We start from the raw sequence: 13,408 nt of genomic DNA on the forward strand, positions 1-13,408 counted from the left end.
GAGTCCCGGCCTACTGTCCCACGTCATGCTCCATGTAAAAAAAATTAAAGACACCTCCCTGGCCCAGTTCTTCCTCCCTCAGTCTATCTCACGAGGCACCTGCGCGTGATCCACAAATCCCTAGGGCTGCTCTTCCAGTTAATTCTCCTGTGTCCTATCTTCTGCGGTCGTAATGCAAAACAATTCGGTGAGCTCCTTGCGATCATTTTCATCTTCACGCAGGAATGTGAATTCTCCCAACCATGCTGCAAACTTGCGGCCCATCTTGGATGATGATAAAGGCCCTTCCAATCTCCTCAGATGCTAAGCCCCAACCAAACCGCAAGACATGAAAAACGATGTTCTTGAGACGGAGGTGCTACCTAAATCCGATCTGACATAAGTCATTGTTGGGGAAGCTGCAGAGTCGAAGAACTATGGTACACTGATAGTGTAATTAAGGAGCTAGCAAGGATGCAGTTGGTTTTTGTTATTAGGATTTTTTATGTAGTGCGATCTAAAAGAACAAATGCAACCTTAGGGTTCGTTTTGGAGGATTTTGATGATGTGCGTTCAGTTACAGACTTTTCTAGATACGTATATCTAGGACGGATAAGATTTGTAGGAGCCATACAATCCAGTTTGGGGATTCAGTTTGTGAAAGCGCTACTCTTCCAGGTCGGACCCCTGCTTCCTATTTGCCGTCTTCAAGTAAAAAGATTAAATGAGCCTGTTCCTGTCCCATTGATCTTCATGCAGAAATCTCAACTGCCACAACCACACTGCAGACATGCGGTTCATCTTGGCTGAGGTGCCATAAAATCCAGTTAAGAGATTGGATTATTGAAGATATGGCCGTACTTCCGCACAACAAACTCAAGCACATCTTCTTATGTTGTACGAAACTGGATGAGTCATTTTTGAAGTGTTTCTTTGGTCTACTCCTCTCTTCTTCTTATTGGATAAAAACTACAGGTTTGACTTGGATCTGTACTTCCAGTTTTATGCTTCCCTAATTATCCAATAGGTCATGCTCATAATAGAAGCACAAACGATACTCTGTTCTGGTGATTTTTATTTATATATAGAGTTGTCTGCATGGGTTTTTATAAGTTATTTACCGACATGGAATTTTCTCCATGTTTATTCATCTTTATCTCTTCTTATTTCTGTCCATGTTATGTAGCAAGTGCGAACTGTTACTATTTCATCCATCCCTACGGATCAAATCAGTGGTTGCTACTTCGTTTCTCGAAGTAAAGAACAGTTGTAGTAGGAGTAGGATTCTCCTAACAAGAGGGACTTTATCTTTTCTTACAGATATAGGTGGCTAAGGTTTCGAAGTTTAGTTTCTGATTCACAGTACTTAGCTTGATGTTGTTCAGATCATGTTTTGGCCTTCGTCAGTTTAGTCGTGTAACTGTTAGACCTGCTCACAATGCGTATGAGGTAATGTTTAGAGAACATAGCTATGCATGTGCTATTGCTATTCAGATGATTCTGCTGATTTACCGTTGAAAGAGGATAAAATTATGTATAAAAGCCTACAATATATACTTCAAACCAGTGCTCAAGGTCCTAAATGTAGATTACGATATGGTGCATTAGATGGTACAGGCTCCAAAGAATAGCTACTATTCTGCAAATATATTTTCTACATGCTTGCAGATTCTTATTGCTGAAAATGAATTATATAGATTTTTTATACTCATTATATCAGTAGCTGTTGTGTTGTGTACAAATAAAACAGTTTGTCAGTTGGCAACTGTTTTCTTGTCGCTGCAAACGAAGTCGATAGTAATTTCTCTCATGTTTCCCTTATGCAAATTTGTGGCATGTGCAGAATTATTTATGTTTCTTCTTGCAACATGTAGATGATAGGGAAAGCAATGGTGAACTTTTCCTTTTTTTTCTCATCAAGTGTGCTTGACTGAATTTGGATGGTGGCTATTTGGAAGGAATGGTCAAGAATAAGCAGCAACTAGATCATTTTTCTTCTACTTGGATTTGATTTCTTCTTCTCAGATTCTACTATTTTAGGTTTGTTGCATTTTCACGGTTTCTTCCCGAGGTTCGTTCTTCTCTCCATAGTCTATCGCTTCTCTATCAGAATATTATAGTTTATTTGCTCTTGGATTTCTAACCTGTACGATTTCTTTGCTGCCAGGATTATTCATACATGTCTTGACCTTGATTTAGATGAACAAGAGCCGATTCTTTGGCAAGACTCCCAGCTGCAGACGCCTATTTTTCAATAAAAGAGATCTCCCTGTTTAGATGTAAGATCTTTACGTTATTCTATTTAGCCTGCTAAGCTGCATGTATTATGTGTAAACGCATCATGGTATTTTATGGTATAGTCAGTCCATCCTTTCTCAGTACAGTGGCCAATTAATGTGAAGTAGCCATTTGCTTGCATATCAATACTGGAAGTCTGGAACATCTTTAGAATCATTTATTTCGAATTAGTTACCCATGTTTCCAGTCCACTATAGTGTATGTTCACAAGTACAATTTTATGGTTTATTAATTGTTGCTTCAAATTTCTCCTTGCAGCCTCACTATATCAGCAAAATCCCCTAATCCGATTTCCTGCAATGTATTTAGCTTGATTTTCTTTGTGTTTTGTGCAAATTCTAGCGGCATATTATTTTTGGGTTATGTTCTGATTATATGTCCACATCCTATGGTGTTTAACTCAATGATTAACTTAAGCAGAAACATATGGTTACATCACGATACCATCCTCATCATTTCAATTTTATGTGAGAGATTTGTGTATTTCCACATTATGACAATTATAATATCAGTTCTCTATTGATAGCGCAAGAACTTTGTGTTCTGATTTTTTCATATATATTGGAAGTAGCACGTGGTGCGTACAGTTAGGGTGACACAACTAGCAAAGTGCAGATATAGACACAGAACAAGAAGATACCTTCATTGACGATAAGTTACGATGGGTTCGTTGTTACGCCCCCTTCAATAATATATTAGAAAGGTTGATGCAAATCAATGGTGTACATTAAAGCATATTATTTTAACTGAAAGTGAAATGTATTCTATTGTACTTCACGAAATTGCTAAAAGAAATAATATATACATGTGCGGTTTTGTTTTGTATCCTTAACCCTGAATGGTTGTCAGCATGAGGAAACAAAATTTTATATCGTGTGTATGGAAGCACACCTTATAACTTATATACCCTGGCCCTTAAATGTTTGCTACTTCTTCCTTTATGCAAATTTAATATCATCGAATTGTACAGTTGTCTTATTCAAAATATAATTGATAATTGACCATCTCTTTGGGCCAACCTTCTTTAAGAAGGCAACCCATCAAATATACTGTATTTTATGTGTGCAGCAAATCAATGGGACGATTCGTGATACATATATAACTATTGTTGTTGTTGTCTGGCTGTAATTGCAACTCCACCCTAAAATGTCATCTTATTTTTATGCTTCCACATAGTCAGATGGCGAAGAATTATTTTTTCCTGTTTATCAATGGGCATCAGAACTAGATGACCTTTTGGAGTTAAAAACATGGCTGAATCACCTACTCTTACTGCTCATTTTTCCAGTGACATTGTAAAGGTTAGAATTTCGAACTACCTTTATTTGGTTTTCATAGATAAAGATAAAAGTAAATGAAAATGCACTATATATAATACTTGAAAAATGCTAATGAAATAAAATTCTAAGAATGTAAAATATGAACAGATGTCGACTTTCCACATGATACTAGCCCGTGCAAGTGCACGGGTCGGCGACTAGTATATACTAATGGCGCACCGGGGCAGAGTGTTCCATTACTAGTTTAAACTAGTAATGGCACACTATTACACGGTGCGCTATTACTAGTTTTGCAAAAAAAAAATAGTAGTGGCGCACTGTGTGGCTGGTGCGCCATTATTAGTTAGAACTAGTAATGGCGCACTGGCCCTGGTGCGCCATTAGTATGTTTGGAAAAATAAAAAAAAATTGTTACTACTGGCGCACCATGTGTCTGGTGCGCCATTTGTGTCTTTCACACTAATGGCGCACCAGCACATGGTGCACCACTGCTATATAGTAGTGGCGCACCACATGCCTAGTGCGCCATTAGTGGCCATTTCATCTATAGCCCTTTTCCTAGTAGTGTACAAAGTACTTCTACTTTCAAACTTGTTCTAGGTAAAGCGAACGTCAAGCGTGCGTAGAGTTGTATCGGTGGTCAATAGAACTTGAGGGAATATTTGTTCTACCTTTAGCTACTCGTTGGGTTCGACACTCTTATTTATCGAGAAAGGCTACAACTGCCCCCCTATACTTCTGGGTTATCAAGACCATTTTCTGGCGCCTTTGACGGGGAGCAATAGCGTGGGGTTAATATTCTTGTTTGTGCTTGTTTGTATAACTAAGTAATTTTTATTTGCTGTTCTTACACTAGTAGAAAAAGGGTCAAATGTGAAGTACATTAGTGCGGGTTCGATTTTGAGCCGGCACTAATGCGTCCATTAGTGCCAGTTCTAATGGCTAGCCAGTCGCTCTCATTAGTACCGGTTCGTGGCGAACCTTTAGTACCGGTTCCTTCCACCAACTGGTACTAAAGTGAGTGGTGGCAGGATGTTGTCAGTCTGGGGCCCCTCCAACACCTTTAGCACCGGTTCGTGTTACGAACCGGTGCTAAAGGTCGTCCTACATAAACCTTCCGTCCACCCGAGCTCGCTCTGTTCTTCCCCTTTCCCCTCTCCTCTCTGTTCTTCCCCTCTTCCTCTCAAGCTCATCACACATTTTTCCCAAAATTTGTCAACATTTGAAGGCCCCCATCCATTCAAATGATCACAAAGGTTAGCAACTTTTTCCTTTCATCTCTCATTGCTAGATTAGCTCTTGCAATGCTTTGTATAGTAATTAATTTGTGAGTTTAGTAATTTGAGGAATTATATGTGCTAGTATTTGATTTATATGCAATTTGAGGTCAAAAATAACACTTAATTAGTTTGCATATGTAGGTGTGGTTTACTTAGTGCTAGCATATGTAGGTGTGGTTTACTTAGTGCCTTCTAAATCTCCGTCGTAACCACCGTCGATCGCCTGCACCGTCCCGTCACCGGCACCACCTAGCTTGTGGGGAGCCTCTTGTTCATGAATGTTTTACATTACCAAATTGAGGTTTGTGTGATTTGGATATATAGTTACTCGTATAATTATCTTACCCATACGTTGTTTGTTATACATAGTGCCATGGTTTTGATATCCGACCCCCTCGGCCCTCGTCCTTGTTATGATTCGAATGTGGTATATTCTCTTTTAAAACTAGTTGTTGCATTTCGTGTTTACGACAAATTATGGCTATCAAGTTGACATAGATATTTTTATCTAGGAGGTATGTGAACCGGAAATTCCAACCAACCCTATTGTCGAGCGGTTAAATTTAGTTGAAAGAGAAAATAAGTATTTGAAAGAAAAATTGAAAATAATTGAGGGGGAGAAGATGGAATTGGAGTTGCATGTTGCCAATGTCGTCGATGATCACAAGATCAAGATGGAGAAAATGCGCTTGAAGATTAGAAAGATTAGAAAATATGCCATTGATAGTGAGGCTTGGTATCATTATGCTGTTGGATCAATTGTTACATTAGTTGCAATCTTGATCGCATTTGTTGTTGCATTTAAATGCTTTAGCTAGAGAGTTATTTGTTTGTGGCATTTAAGTGTTGTATGAACTATATATATATATGTATGAACTTGTATTAATTTGGTCTTTTCGGTGTTGTGTAATGAAGATGGGCCGACAATGGATGTTTGATGACCGATGCTCTCCCGAGTTCATTAATGGCGTGCATACTTTTCTGCTTGCGGATGAGGCAAACGAGCGGGCGGATGGTTTTATGCCTTGTCCATGTGCTGTATGTAAGAATGATCACAATTACTCTACATCATGAACCATTCACGTCCACCTGTTTAAGTCCGGTTTCATGCCCCACTATAATGTTTGGACCAAGCACGGAGAAAGAGGGGTTATGATGGAAGAAAATGAAGAAGAAGAGGACGACGATAGCTATCCTGGCCATGCGTTCCCTGAATACGATGATACAACAATAGGGGAAGAAGCTAAGCCGGCAATGCGGGAAGAAGCGGAAGAAGAGGCATCAGATGAGCCCACTGATGATCTAGGTCGGGCCATTGCCGATGCAAAGAGAAACTGCGCAAGTGATTTGGAGAAGAAGTTGCAGCGCATGTTAGAGGATCACAAGAAATTGTTGTACCCGAATTGCGAAGCTGACAAGAAAAAGTTGGGCACCACACTGGAATTGCTGCAATGGAAGGCAGAGAATGGTGTATCTGACAAGGGATTTGGAAAGTTGCTGGTAATGATAAAGAATATGCTTCCAAAGGACAACGAATTTCCCGAGAGTATGTATAAAGCAAAGAAGGTTGTCTGCCCTCTAGGGTTAGAGGCGCAAAAGATACATGCATGCCCTAATGACTGCATCCTCTACCGTGGTGAGTAAGAGGATTTGAACGCTTGCCTGTTATGCGGTGCATTGCGCTATAAGATCAGCCGCGATGACCCTGGTGATGTCGAGGGAGAGCGCCCCAGGAAGAAGATTCCTGTCAAGGTGATGTGGTATGCTCCTATAATACCACGGTTCAAACGTTTGTTCCAAAACAAAGAGCATGCCAAGGCAATGCGATGGCATAGAGAAGACCGTAAGAAAGACGGAAAGTTGAGAGTACCCGCAGACGGGTCGCAGTGGAGAAAAATCGAGAGAAACTATGGGAAGGAGTTTGTAGATGACGCACGGAACGTATGGTTTGGTCTAAGCGCAGATGGCATTAATCCTTTTGGGGAGCAGAGCAACAACCATAGCACCTGGCCTGTGACTCTATGTTTGTATAACCTTCCTCCTTGGTTGTGCATTAAGCGGAAGTTCATTATGATGCCAGTGCTCATCCAAGGCCCTAAGCAACACGGCAACGACATTGATGTGTACGTAAGGACATTAGTTGAAGAACTCTTACAGCTGTGGAATGGAACAGGTGTACGTGCGTGGGATGAGCACATGGGAGAAGAATTTGACATAAGTCGTTGCTGTTCGTGACCATCAATTATTGGCCTGCTCTCAGTAACCTTTCAGGACAGACAAACAAGGGATACCGCGCATGCATGCACTGTTTTGTCACGACCGGTTTTTCAATAAAAATGTTTATTGAGAAAACCAATCTTTAAATCCCAGTATAGGAAAAGTCATCCTTTCTGGTAGACAAAAGCTTGATAAACAGAGAACCAGTAGCATCAAACATATTACAGGGGTTGAGCTGAGGCTGCTCAACAATTTATTACAGACTCGCCAATATATTACATATGGGCGGTTTTGACACAAGAGTGGGGTGGCATGCTACTAGCTCGAGGGAAAAGTGGTGGTGGATAACTTGACTTCTACTGGCAGTACATCGAGCGTCGAGGTGAGGCTCGATGAATTTATTCGGGGTTGCCGAAGCGGATAATACAATGAACAAGACAGGGTCGCACGGGACTGACTAGGACTCCTCTAGGCGTCGGACTCGCTATCAAACTCTTCATCCATGAGATCGCCTTCATCAGCATCTGGCCAAATCAACAAGCCAGGTGAGTACTTGAAAGTACTCGCAAGACAGTTCGGACAAAAGATATAATCAATGAATGCATGAATGCGTCATGAACAAAGTATGATACTCAAATAACAATGGTAATATTGCAGAACTTGATGTATCAAAATTTAATAACTGAAAACCGATCGGGTGTCTGGAGCGACGCCTCGAAAGGTAAATAAAAAAAAGCATGCCGCAGTCGGGCGTCTTGGCGACACCACATAAAGGGCTTTAAAAGAAATGCCACAGTCGGACGTCTGAGCGACATCACATAAAGGGCTTTAAAAGAAATACCACAGTCGGACGTCTGAGCGACATCACAGACAAGGCTTTAAAAGAAATGCCACAGTCGGACGTCTGGGCGACATCACATAAAGGGCTTTAAAAGAAATGCCACAGTCGGACGTCTGAGCGACATCACATAAAGGGCTTTAAAAGAAATACCACAGTCGGACGTCTGAGCGACATCACAGATAGGGCTTCAAGAGAAATACCACCGTCGGACGTCTGAGCGACATCACAGACAGGGCTTTAAAAGAAATACCACTGTCGGACGTCTGAGCGACATCACATACAGGGCTTTAAAAGAAATACCACCGTCGGACGTCTGAGCGACATCATAGATAGGGCTTTTAAAAGAAATACCACCATCGGACGTCTGAGCGACATCACAGACAGGGCTTTAACAAAAGCAAATAACAGGTATGCCACCGTCGGACGTCTGAGCGATATCATAGACAGGGCTTTGTAATAAATGTAAATAACGAGATTAGTCCATCCACAAGAATAATCTTTTATCCGAATTTATTACACATAAATCCCACCGGAGTTTTTGTCACTGAGGCTGATACCTGACAAGATAAGATAATTATAGTACTTGAACAAAGTACAAGATAATTGAAAGATTGAGACTCTGCAGAGTTTGGAAGAACTGAACACAGCCAATGGATTTCCGTAGTCACGAAGGACTAGTTCCGTTTACGGTATTTCAGTAGAAACACATTTAACTAGTACACACCCATTTCACCTCACGTTGCCAGGAATCACCCTGGACAACATCCAAGAAAAACTTTGAGACGGGGAGGCCACAACCTCGAATAGCATGGGATCAAATTTCTAGATGCGCGCTCTAAGGGGTGCCCCCCTCTCGGTCCCAACTGGAAACACCCATGCCCCCTGACCGGATGACGGGCTTTAATCCAGGGCCATGGAACCCTCATCCCGGCCTCTCCACTTGGTGTGTACCAGGAAAACGATTTGCAACTTACTATGCCATATTCCTTTGAGAAAACATGTGACAATATAGGATGGAATGAATGAGGATGTGAATTGTGTCATGACGACACATAGGTCAAATAATCTGGCATAAGACTGGCATGTCACAACACTGCCATCTTACCGATCCTCATACCAACACATGGCTTTGCAAATATGTATCCAACAACATAATGCTTTCTGAAACCTACTTTCCGATTATGTGGATGTGATATATCATGCAAAGTGATGTTCATAAACATGCCATGACTATACTAAAATGTAAACATGCAACAACACTCATCATATCAAGAGTTCAAACATGCTTGCCTGGTTCGGAGTAGTCGGAGTCTAACTGTGCGAAGTTTGCAGCTCCATCACCTCCTCCGGTATCTACGGTATAAGAAAAATACGTACACAATGTAAATGCCATAAATATGATTAAAAACTAGGCAAAATTTTGAAGAGGACAGAAAAAGAATCACTCAAAAATTCCTTTCTGTTAAACAGTTATAAGTGTTTTAACCCAAGGACTCATCTGTAATGAAACAGAAAACTTCCAGGGGGTTCTGCGGAAAAGTACAGATAACGTTTCATTTTAAAAAAAAAAGGCTGAGAGACTGACAGGCGGGCTCCACCCATCAGGTTTGAATTTTCAAACGAGGGAAAACAGAGCACGACGGCGCCGAGAGGCGCGGTGGTCGCCGGCGGCGATCCACGGCGAGGTAAGGTGATCGGAGTGTACCTCTGTGTTCAGGGTGCCATTCCGCGTCTGTGGGAGGTGGTGGTGGTCGCCGGCGAGTACCACGTCGGCGGTGACGCTTGCTCCGGCGGACGGCGGTTCAGGTGGTCGTGGATCTCGCCGGAGAGAGCTGCGAGGCCAAAATTGAGCTGGGGGTTATCTTACTAGAGGTGGTACGAGGCTACGGTCGAAACTAGGAGGGTGCTCCCGGTAAGTGAGGTCCGGTTGCACGTCAATATACTCATGTGAAACTTGCTTCTCTGGGTTGCTTATGTGTTTTCTCAACTGCGAGATGTGAAACACGTTGTGGATACCGGATAAGTCTCCAGGAAGGTCTAGCTGGTAAGCTACCTTGCCTCGTCGGGCCACTATATGAAATGGTCCGATGAACCTTGGTGCTAGTTTCCCCTTAATCTTGAATTGTTGTGACCCTTCATAGGAGAAACTCTCAGGTATACCAATTCTCCGGGTTCAAAACTGATTTCCCGATGCTTTCGGTCGTAATAACTCTTTTGCCAACTTTGAGCTGTTTTGAGTCGTTCTCTAATCGTCTTAACTTTCTCCTCGGCCTCCTTGAGCATATCTGGGCCAAAGATATGGCTGTCTCCAGTCTCTGACCAATTTAGCGGGGTACGACATCTTCTCCCATATAGAGCTTCAAAGGGTGCCATTTGCAAGCTAGCTTGATAGTTGTTGTTGTATGCAAACTCTGCATATGGCAAACTTTCTTCCCAACTGTTCCCGTAGGTGAGGACACAGGCTCTTAGCATGTCTTCTAAGATTTGGTTTACGCGTTCCATTTGTCCATCAGTCTGGGGATGGTATGCGGTACTGAAGGCTAGTTGGGTTCCCAGTGCCTGTTGTAGGTGATCCCAGAATGTAGAGACAAACTGTGTGCCTCTATCGGAGATAATAGTCTTAGGGACTCCATGTAGGCAGACGATACGGGCAAGATAAAGTCTGGCTAGTCTCTGAGTGGTGTAAGTTGTTTTTACCGGAATAAAATGTGCCACCTTGGTTAATCTGTCGGTTATGACCCATATGGCATCGTTTCCGTGTTGTGACCGTGGCAGTCCAACGATAAAGTCCATTCCAATCTCGTCCAATTTCCACTCGGGTATCTTATTTGGCTGTAACAGTCCGGCTGGTCTCTGGTGCTCGGCCTTGATACGTTGACAAGAGTCACAAAATGCAATGAACGTGGCTATATCTCTCTTCATACCGTGCCACCAAAAAATTTCCTGAAGGTCTTTGTACATTTTTGTCCCTCCAGGATGGATTGAATACGGAGCTGTGTGAATTTCAGTTAATATCTGCTGTTTGAGATCCTTTACATTTGGTACGCATAGCCTTTCTCCGTACCACAATATTCCTTGCTCATCTATGTTGAATTCTGAGGCTCTTCCCAAACTCACTTTTCTTTTTATGCCCTTAATGCTGGGGTGTCCGTGCTGGGCTTCCTTGATGCTTTCCATCAGGGTAGGCTATATTTCGATATTTGATACACTGCCTTCGGTGACCATTATGAGATTGAGTCGGGCAAATTCCTGTCAAAATTCTGGCCTCAATTTTGGCATACTGTCGTCTTCCGTGCTGGGATTGCGAGTAAGTGCATCTGCCACAACATTTGCTTTTCCAGGATGATAGTGGATTCCAACATCATAATCCTTCACCAACTCTAACCAGCGTCGTTGCCGTAAATTTAACTCTGGCTGTGTGAAAATATACTTAAGACTCTTATGGTCTGTGTATATCTCACAACGATTCCCAAGCAGGAAGTGTCTCCATTCCTTGAGTGCATGGATGACTGCGGCTAATTCCAAGTCATGAGTGGGATAGTTTTCCTCATGCTTGCGTAGTTGTCTGGAGACATACGCAACTACCTTGCCTTCTTGCATCAATACGCATCCGAGGCCTTTCCGGGATGCGTCACAATACACCTCAAAGTTCTTGTGTATATCTGGCACAATTAGTACCGGTGCCGTTGTTAATTTTCTTTTTAGCTCTTGGAAGCTTTTCTCACATGCTACTGTCCATTCAAATTTCTTGCCTTTCTTGAGCAATTGTGTCATGGGCTTTGCTATAGTGGAGAATCCTTCAATAAATCTCCGATAATAGCCTGCCATTCCCAAGAAACTCCGTACGTCCGTTACGTTAGCTGGTGGTTTCCAGCCAAGTACGACCTTGACCTTTTTTGGATCTACTATACCTTCTTGGGTTAGCACGTGGCCCAGAAAACCCACCTGCCTTAGCCAAAATTCACATTTGCTGAATTTGGCGTACAGTTGATGTTTCCTAAGTTCTCCGAGTACAATCCTGCGATGTTCGGCGTGCTCTTCTGGTGTTTTGGAATATGTCAGAATATCATCGATGAATACCACAACAAACTTGTCCATATACTTCATAAACACTTTGTTCATGAGGTGAACAAAATATGCCGGGGCATTGGTTAGCCCAAATGGCATTACTGTGAACTCATACAGCCCATATCTGGAGGTGAAAGAGGTCTTGGGAATATCTTCCGTTCGTACTTTTAATTGGTGGTATCCTGATCTCAAATCAATTTTTGAGAAGACTTTGGCCTGGGCGAGCTGATCGAATAAATCATTTATTCGGGGCATTGGGTATTTGTTCTTGATTGTGACCATGTTGAGAGCTCGATAATCAATACACAACCTCATTGTTCCATCCTTCTTCTTGGCAAATAAAATTGGAGAACCCCAAGGTGAGGAGCTGGCTCGTATGTATCCTTTCTCCAATAATTCTTTTATTTGCTTCTTCAACTCTACCAATTCGGATGGTGCCATTCTGTAAGGTTTCTTGTAAATAGGAGTGGTTCCGGGTGCTAGCTCAATGCTGAATTCTATCTCTCGGTCTGGTGGCATGCCTGGTAGTTCTTCTGGAAATACATCTGGAAATTCACATACCACTGGAACCTTGTTCAGCTCAGAAACGTCCACCTTGTTTAATCTAGGTTGCCGAGGTATTTGTCTCTCTTTGGCTGAAACTTTTATTTTCTTCCCTTGATGGTGGGTGAGAATCACGGTACGGTTGAAGCAGTCAATAAAACCTTTGTTGGTGGTCAACCAATCCATTCCTAGGATGACATCCAGTCCTTTGCTTTCCAGTACAATAAGGTTGGCGTAAAATTTCAATCCTTCAAATTCAATAACCACACCTTGACAGTAACTCTGGGTCACTTGCTTAATCCCAGGGGACTTGACGATCATTGATTTTTCCAAGGGAAGCATCGAAAAATTATTTTGCAAAGCAAAACTTTTCGAAACGAAAGAGTGAGAAGCTCCAGAATCAAACAAAACCATGGCAGGTATTGTGTTGACGGGGTACGTACCGAGTACGATATCTGGGGCGTTCTGTGCTTCCTCTCGGGTCACGTGGTTCAAGTGACCTTTCCGGTGGTTGTTGTTGGGGTTGAAATTGCTTCGCTTTGGTGCTGAATTATTTCCACCATTATTGAGCTTCGGGTTTGAGTTCCTTGGCTTGGGACACTGCTTGGCATAGTGCCCTTCTTCTCCACAAGCATAACAGGTAACGCCTGGGCGATAGGTGAACTCTTTGTCTCTTGCATGGAAATTCTTGGTTGGACGTGAATTATTCGCCGGGGTTTTGTGTGAATCCCCCTTCTGAAATTCCTTCTTGCTTCTGTGATTGCGAGAAAAAATAGTCTGGTCCCTTTTCCGTTTGCGGATATCTTCCAGGCTACGTCGCTCATTTTCCAGGGTAATGGCCTTATCCACCAGTGTTTTAAAATCTGGAAAGGTGTGCACAACTAGCTGGCACTTAAGGGCGG

At 42.4% G+C, this 13,408-nt stretch overlaps 1 long non-coding RNA gene across 1 annotated transcript; it reads left to right on the plus strand.

Annotated features, from left to right (window-relative positions):
- Positions 1-1,755: 1,755 nt before the first annotated feature.
- LOC123039968 (uncharacterized) lies at positions 1,756-3,093 on the plus strand. Its single transcript, XR_006418026.1, has 2 exons — positions 1,756-2,050; positions 2,147-3,093. It is a non-coding gene; the product is annotated as an uncharacterized lncRNA (long non-coding RNA).
- Positions 3,094-13,408: the final 10,315 nt, after the last annotated feature.

This window comes from Triticum aestivum, chromosome 2B, assembly GCF_018294505.1.
Source record: "Triticum aestivum cultivar Chinese Spring chromosome 2B, IWGSC CS RefSeq v2.1, whole genome shotgun sequence".
Taxonomy (NCBI): Eukaryota; Viridiplantae; Streptophyta; class Magnoliopsida; order Poales; family Poaceae; genus Triticum; species Triticum aestivum.